We start from the raw sequence: 17,786 nt of genomic DNA, 5'->3' as shown, positions 1-17,786 counted from the left end.
TCTATACTATTCTGCTTTGGGAAGCTTACATGATTTTTTAAGAAGTAAGCTACTTAGGGGCACCTGAGTGGCTCAGTCAGCTAAGTGTTTGACTCTTGATTTCGGCTCAGGTCGTGATCTCTCGGTTCCTGAGATGGAGCCCTGCATTGGGCTCTGCACTGACAGCACAGCGCCCGCTTGAGATTCTTTCTCCCTCTCTTTGCCCCTCCCCTGTGCTCTCTGCCTCCCCTCCCTCTCTCTCTCTCAAAATAAATAAATAAACTTAAAAAAAAAAAAAGAAGTAAGCTACTTAAACCTAATATTGAACAAAAGAAGTAAGGCACAAGAGAATGCACACAACATGATCCCATTTGTATAAAGTTAAAGAGACAAAAGTAAGCTATATTGTTAAAGGATGCCTTCAAGGTTTGTAAGTCCACTTTTTTTTTTTTAAAGCAAGGAAATGATTATCAAAAACTCCAGGATAATGAAAGTTAGAAAGAAGGTGTGGCTAGCTGGGCAACTTTTCAGCCAGTATGTACCCTCAGAGCTTAGAGCCCCTGCAGGCTGTTTGCTCTCAGTTGGTGCTGTCCATACTCCAGACTCTTCCTCAGCCAACACTTGGTCAAGATGAGGAGAGAACAGAACCAAAAATAAGGTGAACAAGTCAGCTGAAACATTAAGTAAAAATTCATTATTACAATAGGAGGGAGGAACGCCTTCTTCCAAATAAATGAGCAAAAGAGAAGTCATAGGTGAGATTAGACAATGACACGCACATCCTGGAATGCCAGACTTTGAAACAGGGAGTTTGTTGTTTTGGTTGTGTAAGACATCGATATAAACCCATGGTAAAACAAAATCTAGGATTCCCATCAGGGTTTAGCTGTCTCCATGTGGGGCATGCTCCCTTACTTGGATGTGATGTTGACAGGTTCACTGACAGACTGGCTCTCCCTCTGGGAACACAGGCACATTCTGTATGTGGTATCTGAAGGAGAAACTTTAAGGTAGAAAAAGGTTCAGAAGAGTTAAAAAGCATAGAACAGACTGGCCATTTATGCTCAAAGTGTTAATATGCTGGTTACTTTCTTAAAAATGGATTCTCAAAGTAAAAAGAAACATATACCCATAAAACACTATGACAGATCCCGTATGTTCATGCTAGTTATTGGTCTCATTTCAAAATTTTCTCACACTCACATCTGTGTGTGTGAACAAGAAGATATTGCCATGGAGCATGTGGTGAAATAGTTGCATTTTTAAAACATTTGGTGCAAGAGTAATAATGTCTTATTTTTTAGGGACTGCTGCAGAGCTAAAGCATCAAAGAATTTGTCCAGACCACATATTCAGGTTAGTTTACACTTGCCAGCAAAAACAAAATTCCAATGAGAATATGAAATATCTTCTTAAAATACTTTGTTTTTCTGTGTGTATATGAGTTCTAATATACCAACCAACCTGTGGTTTAACCTCACTGCATGATTTTTCACAAGTGATGACTTCTGAGCCCTTTTCCATCAAATAGCGTGTGAATGGCCCTCACTATGTGCACTTAAAGGGACTTTCCTCCCACTGCCCATTATACAGCATTTTTTGCTCATTTCTGGGTGGCCAACTGCTTCTTTCTCTACTCCTGGACTTTCTTGTACCTCTGTGCTGGCTCCTGGCACCCCCACATCTCCATCTTGACTTTCTGAGAGGCAGAGGGCATCTACATGAGGAAGTCCCAGCTCACATTAATCTTGCTTTTCTATCTGGCTCTTCTCCACGATGTGGCTTTTAAAATGGCTTTCAGTGAAAGTTAGCAAATAGTCACATATCAATAAAAGACTGACAGTAGGCTAAAAAAAGAAAAGCCAGAGAAGTGTGGATAATCCATAAACTATTGTTACTTATACTGTTGTTAATCACTTTTTTTTTTTTTTTTGAGAAGGTAGGAGTAGAATTTTAACAGTCAGGATATAAAGAATATTTCATTTCGGGTCAACCAAACTGACTGTGAAACTTCCAGAACCAAATTATCTCTCCATATGTGTCTCTTCCTGATTTTTTGCTACAATTTTGCTCATGGTATTTTTGAAGTAGTGTACTAATTATATGTAAAATATAATAGTTGAGCTTGATTGCACATATCGTTCCCACAATCTCTAATGCAGTTTATTGTTTGCCCAAGGGTTAAATATAATTGTTTTAATTCTTTACTTAAAGAAGTAGAAGGTGAAATGACTTGCACACAAGGTCATTTTTTTTCAGTATGTAATTTGTTCACCATTCCTAAAGTATCTGGCATTAAAGGCAATAATTTTAACAAGAGTTGAGCATCCAGTTATATATAATAAATTGTGCAGTGAAATATGTCTGCAGGCTAATTAAAGATACTGAGATATTTTAGACTGCCCAGTACTTTTTTTATTCTGGCAATTTGGTATATACAGGCCCTGTCTGAACTTTCAAATTAACATTTATAGTATGAACATAACTTTACCTGCTAGAGAGCCAATCACCAGTATTGTGTTAAAAAACAAAAAACAAAAAACAAAACAAAAATAAAAACCAACTCATGACTGTGAAAGGCTGTAGGGAAAACTGGCCAGGATGGATGAAACCATTAGAAAAGATCCAGAGAGTATGGCTATTTTGTAGTTTGAAACTTTAGAAGAAAGCAGAAATCCATGTTTCAGTGCAAGCCAGGCACTATTTATACAATTCTCTGATTAAAATTGAAATAATATTGTAGTTGATCCTCTATAGTGAGGAGCTTTATTATGGAATAAATTTTAAATCAATACATGTGAAGTTCAAGAGAAGGTCACTGCATGAAAACATTGGTAGTAATAAAAAGTCTTGCAATAAATGCCTAAAACATGGAGTTTGCACTAAACTTTGCATTTAAAGGTGAAGCTAAAACGAAGGCTAATATATAAAAACGGGTCTGTGTAGAGAAATTTTGAAACCTAAATCTTGAACCAAATTTGGGAGTCTTCTTTCAGGAGAATCTACCTTTATTCTTACCTAACCCTCACCTGGTAACTCATTTAATGCATGGGCCATGTTCTTCTTTGCAGTTGGTCAGGGTTAATCTTTCACAGATACCACCTGGAGAGAAGCAGGGGATTTCTCAGAGACCATCCAGTGATGAGCAGTCCCACATTGTTCCTTCACTGTATTTCCCTCCCCACCAAGTCATTTGTTATTTCATGAGATCAAGTAGACTTTTCTTTTAGCATACAAAGATTTATCAACAAAGATCTAGTGCATACAGCCTGGGCTACACCTAAAGCCCTAGAAAGTCTCTTCCAGCCACTGCGACTCCTTCCCCTGAGTCCTCAGGGGGCCACTTCGTAAGGTCTTTGCTGTTGAGGCCAGAGTATTGTCCTTTTTTCTCCTTCTTCTTGAAATGAAAATAACTTTACTTATTTGCCTTTATTATAAAATTTCATAATATTGCTCCTTTTTGTTGCTAGTAGATTTCATTGGCTATGCCTAAGATCAAAGCTGATATATCCTAGGGGCGCCTGGGTGGCTCAGTCAGTTAAGCGTCTGACTTCAGCTCAGGTCATGACCTCAGTCTGTGAGCTCAAGCCCCGCATCAGGCATTGTGCTGGCAGCTCAGAGCCTGGATCCTGCTTTGGATTCTGTGTCTCCCTCTCTTTCTCTGCTCCTCCCCTGCTCATGCTCTGTCTGTGTCTGTCTCAAAAATAAATAAAAACAGTAAAAAAAAAAAAAAAAGAAAAGCTGATATATCCTTCAAACTTCAGAGATTCTTCCTGGTTGGGTACCAGGTGAATCCTCCACAAACCCAGCCACTCTGCCATTTTATTCTTTTGGGAAAATCTTGGGCTAGTCTTTCTCCTCGTTATGAGAACATAAGATTTTTTTTTTTTTTTTGGACACATTTGCTGAGCTGAACTGTATGCCCATCGCTGAAGGAATTTTGCACTTTCCCTTCTGCTTTTCTACAAGTAGCATGAATAATTAGCACATAGCCCCACAAAGTGAACAGATATATGTAAGAGAACTGAATTCACTAAATATTAGTAGATCGTCTGAAAAGAATGACTCCTAATTTTCTTATAAATAACCTTGTAAAAATACAAACTAATGAATTTTCTTATGATTGATTATTTGTTAGATTCATTTGTTACTGTTTGGATTCATTATGAGGGTTTATTTATTTTTTCATTCTCTTTTTATTTTATTTTTTTAATGTTTATTTATTTTTGAGAGAGAGAGATAGAGTGCAAATGGGTGAGGCGCAGAGAGAGAGGGAGACACAGAATCTGAAGCAGGCTCCAGGCTCCGAGCTGTCAGCACAGAGCCCAATGCAGGGCTCGAACTCATGAACAACAAGATCATGACTTGAGCTGGAGTTGGATATTTAACCGAATGAGCCACCCAGGCACCCCTATTTTAGATTTTGAATAGGCAATACATGTATATGGTTCAAAACAGAAAAGTATATTAAAAATTCATACTTAGGGAAGTCTCAATCCTATTTACCCATTTCCATACATTCATATACATAACCTTTGCCATTAGCTTCTGGCTTATTTTCCCTGTGTTTATTTTTCCAAAAGTTAGTAAATGTGTGTGTGTGTGTGTGTGTGTGTGTGTGTTTATATATTATGAGTATTCCCTTTTTCCTTATACAAAAGATAGCATAGTATATACATTCTTTTGCTCTTTCACAATAATAGAAATTCACAGAGACTTATTTTTTTATTTTTTTAGTTTCTGCAGAGTACTTCATTATGAAAATATTGTAATAAATATTTTTGGTCAAAATATCCCAAAATAAAATTTACAACGATAAAAACTATACATAAAAATTGTTAAAAGATTAAAAGTCTATGGAAGAAACATACTGGGAAAGATTAAACAAAATTAGAGTTAGTATAAATAGTCATCAGAAAATAAACCTAAAAAAAGTAAAACTTAACATGATAAGGTTTATCATTCACTAAAATATGATATCAGAATAAAATCTGATTTCAGAATCTTCTTGACAAAAGTTAGACATGTCAAATTTGCCTTGAGGAAATTGAGTTTGTTAGAAGAGCTTCCAGAGAAAAATCACAATGGCAGAAGCTATAATTGGGAAAATACGATGTTTTCAAGAAATCCAATAGAATAATCATAGCTCGAGAGTAATATTTAAGCTGGAAAAATCAATTTCAATAAAAGTAATTTCAGTCACATTAAGGATAAGAATGAAAAAAATAATTAACTGCCCTGTATAGAAAATTGATCAAAGAATCAAATTGGCTTAATGGAATAAACTCCAGAAAATATTTTCATGATGAAAATTGATCATGTTTGTACAATCCTGCTTAAAATACTTTACATGGGATCAAATTACCTACTGGGGCATAAAGTGGTGTCAAAATAAACTGTATTAGTTTGTCCTGGGCTCCTTTCTACAAGTTCTGCCTTGATTTTTTCTAATCTCCTCTTCTCTTTTCTAGAGTCTTTGATGTATCATTTCAGAGCTGCTTAACTATGAATCAATGCATTTGTTTTTGAAGAACTTCTTTCTCCCTCCCATTTGTCAACAACTTAAAGACTCTTTGCTCTTCAAGCCATGACTTCATCTGGCAAGTTGGACCTTCTTCCTTCCTTTCGTCTCTATTGTGACTCACACATCATCTTTGCTTACATTTGCATATTTTAAATATTCATCAGCATGTTGAAGAAAGCAACCAGCCTTCCCTGCAAGTGCCCTCCCTTATCACCTTCTTTTGAAATCTGTGCTGATCTTTCTGGCTCCCCGACTCTTCTCTTTCCCCTCATCTAAATTCCCAATTCCTCAAAGCATGGTTAGTCCAGCTGTGGCTGGCGCCAGTCCTGTTCCTCGTTGGGGGAGCTCTAGGAGCCTTTGGTGAGGAGCTCCAATGATTAAATATCTCATTAACCCTGCTGCCATTTCTAAGTTGCCATGAGCTGGTAGTCATATTTAGGCTGTACTTTGATAAAACTTCCATCATATATCCTCATTCCAGAGTCTGTATTCTTGTCTTCTTATTTACTGCCTGAGTTCTGTTCTGATACCATGCTTGGTACCCCTGTCTCACTAGGGCTGTGTTGTCAGCCTTTATAAGGACCTGGAGTCCTACCCTTGACCTGTAGCCACAGGTCTGGGGCCCTGTTTCTAGAGATTCCTGATGTCTCTCAGCCACCTGCCTGAGGATTTCCTGCTCTATATTACCCATTTCTAGGTTTCTCCTGTCTACTGGAACACCTGTCCTTCATCTCATGTTGAATTTCCCAAGCACTGATCACATGATTAGAATCCTCCCACATACCCACAGAGTTTTCTCCAGATAGGATCTAGGTCAGGTTATACTTCTTTCCATATCTGGATACTGGATACCAGAATTAACATTTGCTCAATTCTGGGAAGTAATTTCTTCTTCAGGTCTCAGGCTAAGCCTTCATTCCAAATTCCCATTTTGACAAAATCTTTAATATATTTAAGTACCTTGATTAACACTTTCATACTTTTATAATATCATTCTTCACTTTTTGGGGGGTTTACCTGTTTGTTTATTGTTTTTTATAATTTTTTTAATGTTTACTTATTTTTGAGAGAGAGAGAGAGAGAGAAAGAGACAGTGTGAACAGGGGAGAGGCAGAGAGAGAATCCAAAGCAAGCTCCAGGCTCTGAGCTGTCAGCACAGAGCCCAACATGGGGCTTGAACCCAGGAATCATGAGATTATGACCTGAGCCAAAGTCAGACGCTCAACCAACGGAGCCACCCAGGAGCCCCTGGGGTTTCCTGTTAATGCTTATTTTCTCCTAGCAGAGACTTTTTGATTGATTGATTGATTGATTGATTGATTTTTATTTATTTATTGTTTTGCTCTATAGTGCTCTTAAGTGTCCTTAAAATAACAAATAATTCACCTACTATTTACATTTGTCCAAAGATTTCATATCATCACTGTTACTAAAATAGAAGAGTTATCCAAGATTAATTTATTGAAAGTTTGTCATATGCCAGCACATGTAGGAAACAAAGATAAATAAGACATAGTCCTCATTCTTAAGGAGCTCAGACACCATACAGTTAAAATACAATATGATAAAAGTTCCACCTGGTGGGATATGCAGGGAACTCTTAGAGCAGAGAGGTAGGCTTGACTTACTTACTTTGAAATAGGAGGATCAGGGGGTGTTTCACAGTTTATTTGAGATGGTTTCTGAAGAATGAGTGAGAGTTTGCCATAAAGGGCAAGGATATGCCTGGCAGAAGAAACAGGAAGGAGAAAGATGTGCAGGCATGCCAGAGCATGGCACATTCCACTGGAGGAAGCATGAATAATTGGGTGGCCCCATGTAAGCTCTATTGAGGGGGTAGGGGCAGGAAGTATGGCTGGAGAGAGAGGTTGGGGACCACTGGTGAAAGATCTTACATGCTATGCTAATGAGTTGGGACCTGATTCTGTTGGTGATAGGGACCTTTCCCTGACAGTTGAGCAATTCAACTGCCTTATGGGGTAATCCAGCCCTCTTTGCCTGCCCCAAAATGTAGTCACAGATTTTTAAGAATCAGCAAGACTTCTGTGCTCTGAAAGCTGCATATCAGTCTGACCCTTCCAATAGGCAAGTATCATTCTAGACATTATCCCTACAGATACCACATTATACATACAACTATCTTACATTATAGACACCTTGTAGAAAACTATACTTAATAGTTAAACTAGCACTTCATATCAGATTGACCTGATATTTTGGTATTTATTGGTTTACTTACACTTGAATTTTATAGTGAGTATAGACATTTTTTTATAAAAAATAGTAACTTTTATAAAAATAGTAACTTTTCACGTGTCTGTGTGTGTGTGTGTGTGTGTGTGTGTTTGTGTGTACGCGCGCACACATGCAAAAGAAGGAGAGAGAGGGAGAGAGATCAGAAGAGTTTTCTGATTTGGCAGTGTACATTTGATATTTCTCTAAGTTGTTTCGATCCTGTATGGCTTCTTCCCTGACTTGCTGTTAGGATAAACTCTCAAAACTTTTCTGGCAAAAGACTAACAAGTTTAATTTTATCATATAGTTCTATAAAAGAAATTATTTTTCAAGTAGCCATGAAGGTATTTTCAAAACTTTTCCCTTTCACAAATATTTTCAACAGCTATGATTTAGAGAAGCATGAAAAAGTACTCCTGAGAATACTGGATTTTCTGCCTTGTTTGTACGTGTAAATCTTGGTGAGATGCAGCAGGATGGATCATTTATGTGTTCGTCATTTATTTAACATTTACTGTACACCAGGCACTCAGCTAGCAGCCAGGCGTGAGGTTCACAAAGACAAAGGGTGGGTCCCTTCTTTCTGGTGTCACCTTGATATCTATCAGTCACTTCCTTCTCTGGCTTCTAGCTTGAGGCTGCTTTACTCCAGCAGGCTTGGCCCTGCGTTCTTCTTCAGATGAAAATTCTTGGGCCACTGGGGTTCATTGCCAGGACCGACCCAGAGTGGGAAGTACATGTGCATTTATGTGCTCTCAGGGAGACTATAGCCAGTGACAGAGAAAGGAGACTTCTTCTGAAATTACTTCTATGTCTCATTTCCCATTCTTGCTCTTGCTTCCTCTATTCCTTACTAGTTTTTCCTGGGAGCACTGGGGATAATTGATGATGGTAGCCATGTATATCAACCAGGGTTCTTCAGAAAAGTAGAACCAATAAGAGATAGATAGATAGACAGACAGACAGATATAGATGTGCACAATATTCATGTATATATAGTTGATTCTTGTTACTCACAATTTATAGTAGTTATGTTCTGTTAGTTGCTGCAAACACTGAATTAGCAAATACTGAACAGTGGTCCTAGGCGAAATACAGGGTTGGGTTTCTGGAGCCACTGGTGGCAGCATTTTCCTCAACTGATCAACACATAACCTTGTTTCGTGTGTGTTTCTATTCTAGAGATGCCTTATTTAATATATATATTTGATTCATTAACCTTGAACTCAACTCATGCCTAACACATGTATTTTTTCTACAAGGCATATCATAGCCTCCCTGCACTTAGAAACACTAGACAGCACTTTAGCATTATGCTGGGGGGTGGGAGGGTGGGAGGGGAGGGGCATTTTCAACAGCAACATCAACAAAAAGCACAAAAGTGCAAAATTATGGCACTAAGTAGATGATGAAAAGGATACAGAGGTTTGCCTCTTTGACCTCAGGTGAAAACATATGTACTGGGCAACTTAGAATTTTCACTACTTTGTGCATGACATCCATGAGTGATTACAAAAGCATCTTGAGTATTGGTTTTGGGGTTACTAATAAATTTTAGTGAGTAGACAAATTAACAAATACGGAATCTACTAATAACAAGGATTGACTGCATATATATATATATATATATATATATATATATATACTTTATATGTACATGTATGTGTTGCACATGTATATATTATACATGCATGTGTAGAAATGCTACAAATATATGTGTGAAATTATACATATATAAATATATGTACATATATATACATTATATATGATGCAGACAGGCTGGGGTCCAACCAAGAAGGTCCTTGGCTTCACTCAGGATAGAAATCAAACACAAGCTAGGGAAGGTGAAAGCAGAGTTTCTTCAGTATTGTGGGTGACAGGTAGAGAATAGCAAATGGAGAGTCTGGGAGACTTGGAAAGGAAAGGAGAGAGAGTCTCCATTGTCGCTTGGGGTTAGGGATGTATATTGGAAAGGGGTCCAGGTATGTGGTCCTCCAGGAATCCAGGGTAGAGTCTGATCAAAGGTGAGTGTCAGGTGAACAGTAGGTGTTATTCCATAAATCACTGAAGGTAGAGGGTATTGATGCCACTGTCAACTGAGGTTTGTTTGAAGCTAATGTCCTGGAACATGTTTGGGATCCATCTCTTCTTGGATGTTACCGGGTGTGTGAGGTCTTGGACCTCAGAGAATGATTAACTTCCTTGTTTCCCCCTTGAAGTGGGAACATAGCTTCTTTGGCTTATTCAGAGGCAGAATATGGAACATGAATAAATAGGGCCTAGCAGAAAAACAGCAAAGATGGAGCCTTTCTAAAATGGAGTCCTTTCAGCTTCCCTACCTCATATATATGTATATATGTGTGTGTGTATATGTGTATACATATACACACACACACACAGAGGCTGGAACTCAGGCAGGAGTTAATGTTGCGATCTTGAGGCAGAATTTCTTTTCCAGGAAACCTGTTTTTGTTCTTAAGGCCTTAAACTGATTGGATAAAGCCCAACCACGCTAATGGAGGTAATCTCCTTTATTTCAAGTCCCCTGATTATAGATGTTATCCACATTAACAAGATACTTGCACAGTAACACCTAAACTAGTGTTTGATTAATAGCTTGGTCAAGTCACCATAAAAACCAACTCTCATACCATATAAACAACTTTAATCTGCAGTTGGTTTCTCCATTCTTAAAATATCTGTGGCTATGCAGCCACCTGGTATTTCCACTGGTAGTTTCCCCAGCAAAGTGTTTATCTCCTCTCCTGCTAGAGATCTTTCTCTTTCCTTTCTTTGAAAGAACAGGATAACCATCATTTTGTTTCTTGGGATTATGCCCCATGTCTCAAGTTTAGCCAAGTATTTTCTCACATAGCTGTAAAAGAAAACCAACAATGTAATTTACATCTTGTTTTATCTAGGTAGAGGATCAGAAATAAAGGGTTTGGATAGATATGAGATGGCCTTTGCAGCTGAATAGGATCAGAGGAGGCTGAGATAGTCTGGGTGTGACTATGGGCAGCGGTAAGTGTGAACAAAAGCATCTCAGTGAGATAAGTACAGAGCATACTCATGGGAAACAAGTCATTTGGAGCTGCCTGAACATGAACATCTTGTCTGTGGGCCAGCAGAGATGGGGATGGAAAGGTGGGCATGGTGCCTGTTGCAAAGATTCTGGAATGAAATGATGAATGATGAGGAGCTACTGTATGAACACAGCAACTTAGGCATTGTGTCTGTTTTCATCTCCACCTACCCCTGCCACCTAGCCCCCCAGTCTTCGTAAAGAATGCCCTACTGGAGCTCAAAAGTCTGAATACAGCCTGTTGCTCTGAGTGCCTGACTGAAGGTCTAGGAACACTGGCTGTAAAGGGGGAGAGAGGTCATAAAATTGGAAAGGAGGATTTGGGGGCTAAACCTTTAATAAGTCATAAAGAGTATGATATGATATATACCCTACTGCTCACTTGCCACTGGAGTGGAAACCCAGAAGCAACTCCAAGAAGGCAGTACACGTGCACACATGGCTGTCAGGGGAAGTGCAGCAAACTGAAAGGGAAGGCATTTACAAATGTAAAAAAACAGCCTGTTCCTCTCCGTGCCAGAGAGTGACCCCAGTGAGAGTGGAGTGCATCCTCCATTCTATTCTCCCGGCTGTGAAATACAGAAATCACAAAGCACTGACTGAAAATGGCTGTTTCCTTTGTTCTCCCGCATACAGCTAAGGGACTTTGGGAGGTATTTACAGGCGGTTCAAGTGCAAATGGATGCTGAGTAGTTCTCCCTTTCCAGAAAAAAAACAAAACAAAACAAAAAAAACCTCAAACAAGTTGCCTCCAGGTGCATCCCAAATGGCATGTTGATTGACTCGGTTCAAAAAGAAATTAGGGATGTAAATGTGTTTGAGAAAATTATTACCCAAATCACAACATCCTCTTCAGACAGTTGTTTGATTGAATACTGAAAAGAACATTAAAAATCTTCCAGCAAAGGCCTTTGCCAAAGTATTAAATGATAAACTGGTATGAATTCTCTTCTTGCCCTCTGAGAAAAAGATCTGCTTTTTGCCTTTGATATTAATTCAGGTTTGTTTGCATGTATAATTCAGACACATTTGTAGGTGGCCTTCTGTCAAAATGTCATGAGATTTGATATTTAGAATTACTAATACTTGCAGTGATGTAATGAGAATTAAAATTATTGGCCTAGACAACTGTCACTAGTATCTGAAAGCAAATGGGGCGTAATATGTCCCAAAGTGAACATGCTTAACCTGACACGACAATAATACAGATATTTTTCATTTGTACATTAGTTAACCTTTCCAACTTTTTTTTTTACTTTTATTATCTTTTATGGAGACCTGCTAAATACTTAAAGTCTCCCTTGGTCAAAGATTTCTACCTTGTTAATTGATTAATTGATTCCTTCCATAAACAAAAGTCGGTTATTGTTAGACCCTAGAGATGTAGCAGTGAACAAGATAGTCAAGGATGCGGTTTCTGTGGACTTGAAATCTTGCTGTGGGACGACAGACAAAAATTAAGCAGTGTGTAAGAACATCTCAGAACCAGAGCTTCAGTTTCCCCCTTTCACCATTAAATCTACCATTGATGATTAATTTCATAAAACAGCATCATCCATCACTTTAAATTATTGCTGGTTATTTCATAGAATTTCAGCAGGAATTTTATAACATGCATGTGTGGAGTTAGGAGGAAGGAGGGAATGAAAAAGAATGTGTAATCTTTTCTCACGTTGATCAGAAAGTTAGGTACTTTATAAGCACCTAACAGGTTGACTTTTCTGTGTTCGCTCAAGGATGGTTAATGGATAATTCTGGAAAGATAATGCTGTTATCTTACTATTATGTGACTGGTCCCTTCATGATGTTCTTGTTCCATGCAGGTTTTTGGGGACTGAAGAACATGTATAAGAGCCCATAAACAACTTCAAAAAAATGAGTATTGATCAGCAATGCATTCATTTGGTCAATGAACCAAAATTATATATTGCAAACCTCTCTAAACAATGTCCTGTAACTAATAACTGTAGTTTTCAGTACTCAACCAAGTGAAAAAATCCATTATCAGTTCTTAGTTGGATTCTCTCTCCCTCTCTCTCTCTCTCTCTCTCTCTCTCTCTTTCCCTCTCCCTCTCTCTCTCTCCCTCTCTCTTTCACCTTCAATAGCTCAACAGTCTCTCAAGAACCACAAATTGAAGGCAGGAGGTCCCCATGGCAGAGCCATCTCTGGCTTTAATCCCTTACCACATTTGTTGGAACTTTGGCCTTTTTCGGGGACAATACACCTTTTTTTTTTTTTTTTTTTTTTGGTAAATGAATGAATCACTGTGTACCAAGAAGTGATATTTGGTTGCATAGTTAATTGAAAAAGATTAAGGTCATAGGGCAACCTTCTTAGGAACAAACTAAGCAGTAACCCATTTAAATAAAGAACCTGGTATGTATTTCTGTATGCAAACGTCACATAGAGCCCACGCCTCTGGTCTGGTTTCTGTACTGATCCACCTACAAGAGGTGGAAGAGAGAGAGACAGCCTATTGGAGAACTAATAATGGATTTTTTTCATTTGGCTGAGTTCTGAAAATTACAAAATTATTGTTATTGGTAACAGGACAGTGTTTAGAAAGGATTGTATTTTGCCACTTTAATAAAATTTCCAGATATACATATTTTCCCCCACTGCATCATAGAATGTTTAAATTGTACATTTAGGTCTATATCCTCCCATCTTTGGAAAGAACAGCAAATTGTACTTTTGTAGAAGAAATCAAAAAAATAAAAAACACTAGACTTGGAGGCAGAAGGCCAGATTATACAATTTAAGAATTCTGAGACTTCTGGCATGTCACTTCCTGTTTCTGGGCCACAGTCTTTTTCATCTATAAAGCAATAGGGGGCCTTAGTGATCTCTAAGCTGTCTTTGAAGCTTAATTATTCACCTGCTTTGAATAATCAGCCAACAGTAGTCACACTTGATTCCCATATTCTGTCCCCACCTAAAATCCACTTCCTTCTGTCCCCTCTTATTAGGTATGCCAGTCCTTCAGCGAATTAGATAACAACCCATATGATGAGGGCGGGGGAGAACATTTTTTTAAATTAATTATCTGGCCTATGTCTATGAATATATTGTGTTTATATAATGTTTTTATTAAAAATTATTTTCATATGGAAAAACTATATGGAATGCTATGGAAAATGAAAAGTTCACTTAAAATCAGTTCCAAGCACATTTATTTTGTTTTGCTCAGTGTCTCTACACATTTATTACATGGAAAATTATTTCTGTGCCTCTATTACAGAGACAGAAATCAATGTACAGTTCTAAAATGATTTTTTTTTCTTTAATAAACTGGAGCTGATTCTTAAGTAAAGAAGTGCTTCCAGTTTTCATGACTGTAGTCATGCCTAGACTGTCACAGGGAATTCCCTTCTGATACATTCTTGGGCCCTGCCTGCCACCATATTTCTTAGGTCTGCTGGTCCTGTGCTCATAACTGCATCTACCTTTTCACCTAAATTCAGAGTGCTGACCTGCTAGGTGCATCTGCCAGTCTCTTCATTTAAACAAATCTTCATGGATATGTTTAATTTTATCTTTTTAGTGTATGGTTATATAAGTTCTGATCAATGCATAGTCACTTAAGCAGCACCACAATCAAGATATAGAACAATACCCTACACCAAAATTTTTTTGGAGCTCCCCCTTGTAGTCAAACCTTCCTCCCACCCTGACCCTTGTCAATTACTGATTTGTTTCCTGACCCTAAAGTTTTACATTTTCCATAATATCATCTACTTGGTATAATACACTATTAATTTTTTGAGTCTGATTTCTTTCACTGCATGATGTATTTGAGACTTATTTCTGTTGGTGCACATACAGGTAGTTCATTCCTTTTTGTTGCTGAGTAATATTCCACCACATGAATACCACAGTTTGTTTATTAACCCACTGAAAGGACATTTTGAGTTTCCAGTTTTTGGCAATTATGAATAATGCTGCTATAAGTTCATGTACAAATTCTTGTGTGAAGTTTTAACTTCTCTTGGGTAAATACCTACTAGAATTGTTGGGCTATATGGCAAGTATATGTTTAATTTTATTAGAAGCTATCAAAGTAGGGGCACCTGGGGGCACAGTCCATTAAGCATCCAATTTTTGATCTTGGTTCAGGTCATAATCTCATGGTTCATGAGTTTGAGCCCTGCATTGGGTTTGTGCTAATGATGTGCAGCCTGCTTGGGATTCTGTCTCTTTCTGCCCCTACCCCACTTGTGTGTGCTCTCTTTATCTCTTTCTCTCTTTCAAAATAAATAAATAAACTTAAAACAAACAAACAAAAAGAAACTACCAAACTGTTTTTACACAGTGACCATACTGTTTTTGCATGCCCATCAGCAATGTAGGAGAGTTGCAGAAACTCCTCTGACAATACTTGGTATAGTCAGGGTTTTTGCTTTTATAGGTGAATACTGAAATGTGCCTTGTTTTTAACCACAAGAATGCCCTTTACATTATGCAACAAAATACTTATAATTCCAGTTTAATGTATTTACACTGGCATTAAATCACCAGTATCTGAGGTAAACCCAAGTACCCTGAGTAGGCATTTGACTTACCAGATGTATAAAAGAGGAAAAAGGTGCATCCCAGAGCAAAGACAGGCTCGCATAATGAGGAACTACACATTTTGAGCTATATAGGAAGAAATTGTGTAGTTTTAGACTAGCCCTCTTGCCCCTGTAGCCCACTATGTAGGGTTCAGAGACAACTAAAGGCTCATCAGATCATACTACTATACAATTAGGGAATATTTAAAATAAGAAAGTGACATTTGCTTTATAGCACAAATTAAAATATAGAACTGCTAAATTTAATGTCAAACACATGACACCTTTAGTCTTATTTTTAATGGGAATTACATCTGAATCCTTTCTTGGAATTGACTTCTCTCCTATTTGCCAACTGTATAGAGCTGGTCTTTGGAGTGAGTCTCAGATTCATGGTGCTGTAGACCTACATTAGAATAGCTGATATCCTCACCATGACTTTTGTCCTAATAGCATCTAAAACTCTTATTGACTTCCTCATTTACTAGATTAGCCAGGCGCTCATGGCTTCCTCTATCTTGAGGCTGCTTAGAACCTAGTATAGCTGGGTTACATCTGAAATTGGAGTTAGGTTCTTAAGTCCACGAGAAAGGAAAAACTACCTGTGGTCCCAGTTACTATCAAAATTCCTTTAGGATGAAACCAAGTTGGAGGCCACCACAGCATCTCACAGCTGAACTCAATTCAGCCAGTTTTTTCTCCAGCTTTGGAACAAGTTACTTTTTCTTCCGTTAAGCACCAGATGAAGGAGTTGGCTTCTGTTTGGGGCCATGTTGTAAGAAAACTATCTTCTGTGTCTGAGTACCAGAATTCTATTTAGTGCATCTGATTCTCACACTATGAGAGACTCGGAGGAACTGAGATAAACTGAGAGAAGATTAATGTCTCCCACTTTTACTCATCTTGGGCATACTCTCTGCATATTGAGAGATGGCAGGTGGATTTTCTGGCACCATTTAATTGTGATTTTTCTATCTTTCCTGCTACCCTTTGCCTACCTTCCGAAGGTATAAAGTTAGATTTCCACAAGAAAAAATGTTATAAATGTTTGTAATGCTGCTTTTCTGTACTGGCAGTGTAGTAGCTGGCTACTGTATTCTGTTCTATTTCTTCACAATAAACTGGGAAAAAGTTGATAGGTTTTACATACCTCTTGATATCTAATGGCAACCTTGGCCTGCCCAACTCTTGCCCCAGGCAGTGCCCCCTGCAAGGGGAATGTTTGATGAGCTTGCACACAGAAAAGCCATACGCAGCACTGCTCTTGCACTAGTGAGAGACATTGTCTGATGCTGTTTCTCGCCTGAAGCTGTCGAGTTCTCCTCCTGAGGTCTATAAATGCTCGGGCAGATTATAGAGTTGGGCTCATTAAAATCTGGCTTTAGAGCAATGGTGGTAACAGAATATGATGTGTTATTACTTCCATTTTCATTTTCTGAAATGACTGTGGCATTATTCATTGGAGATGCATTAGACCTTTTGGACATGTTTTTATGCAATTAACTTCATGGAAGTAAAAATGCCAACAACATTTCTGAAATATGGCAGCACAAATTTCTCAGTCAGGTTTAATAACACAAAGTAACTGCTGTTTACATGTAATAAACAACAGTATGTAGAAATAGGTAGAGATTCATAAATGCACTTAATAAACACACTTTTAAAAATAGGTAGATCAGAACTGAAAACTTGTTAGCACAGAGCCTTATGTAGTGGGCATTCATTAAATATTAATCTCCCTGTTTTCTCTCATTTTTAACCCTCTGTATTTAGAAGATGGGTTTATTAAAGTCCTGTTCATAGCAAAAATAAAAAAAAAAAAGTGCTTAAGTAAGAGGAGTTAGTCCTCGGATCACCCATTTCATTGTTTATTTTGGGAAAGTAATGTGGCACAACAGAAATATGATGAATCAGACAAATCTAGATTCAAATCCCAGCTAGCTGTGTGACCTTAGGCTGATTAATTTTCTGAGCATTAGTTTCTTACTCTTAGAATAAGGAAACATTCCGAATATTCAAGGCAGTGGATAATAACACTGCCTTGCAGAATCATTCCAACAATTTAGGATGAGGCCATTAAATATTCAGTTCATTGGATTTGTTTAGTTTTGGTTCCAAGCAACCTTCCACCCATGTGGTATCCTAAGTATCTGTCTCTAGAGGAAGATTTAGTGGTAAGCACATGGGATTCTGGATCTTCTCAGTCATTTCTCAGTGGACACTAATGATCCTCATTTACCTAACCATGTTGCTTTACCATAGAAAAAGAATGTACCATTTTTGCAGACATAGGCATGCTGATTTCCAGAGTACTGAGGCCTCATCCTAAATTATTATACTTCATCTCATGAGAGTGATTGGCTTTCACTGCTTCTCTCAGACCTGGGCCTGTTTTTTTAGGTGCAGATG

This window comes from Acinonyx jubatus, chromosome C1 (assembly GCF_027475565.1).
Source record: "Acinonyx jubatus isolate Ajub_Pintada_27869175 chromosome C1, VMU_Ajub_asm_v1.0, whole genome shotgun sequence".
Lineage (NCBI taxonomy): Eukaryota > Metazoa > Chordata > Mammalia > Carnivora > Felidae > Acinonyx > Acinonyx jubatus.
This window is presented reverse-complemented; position numbering follows the sequence as displayed.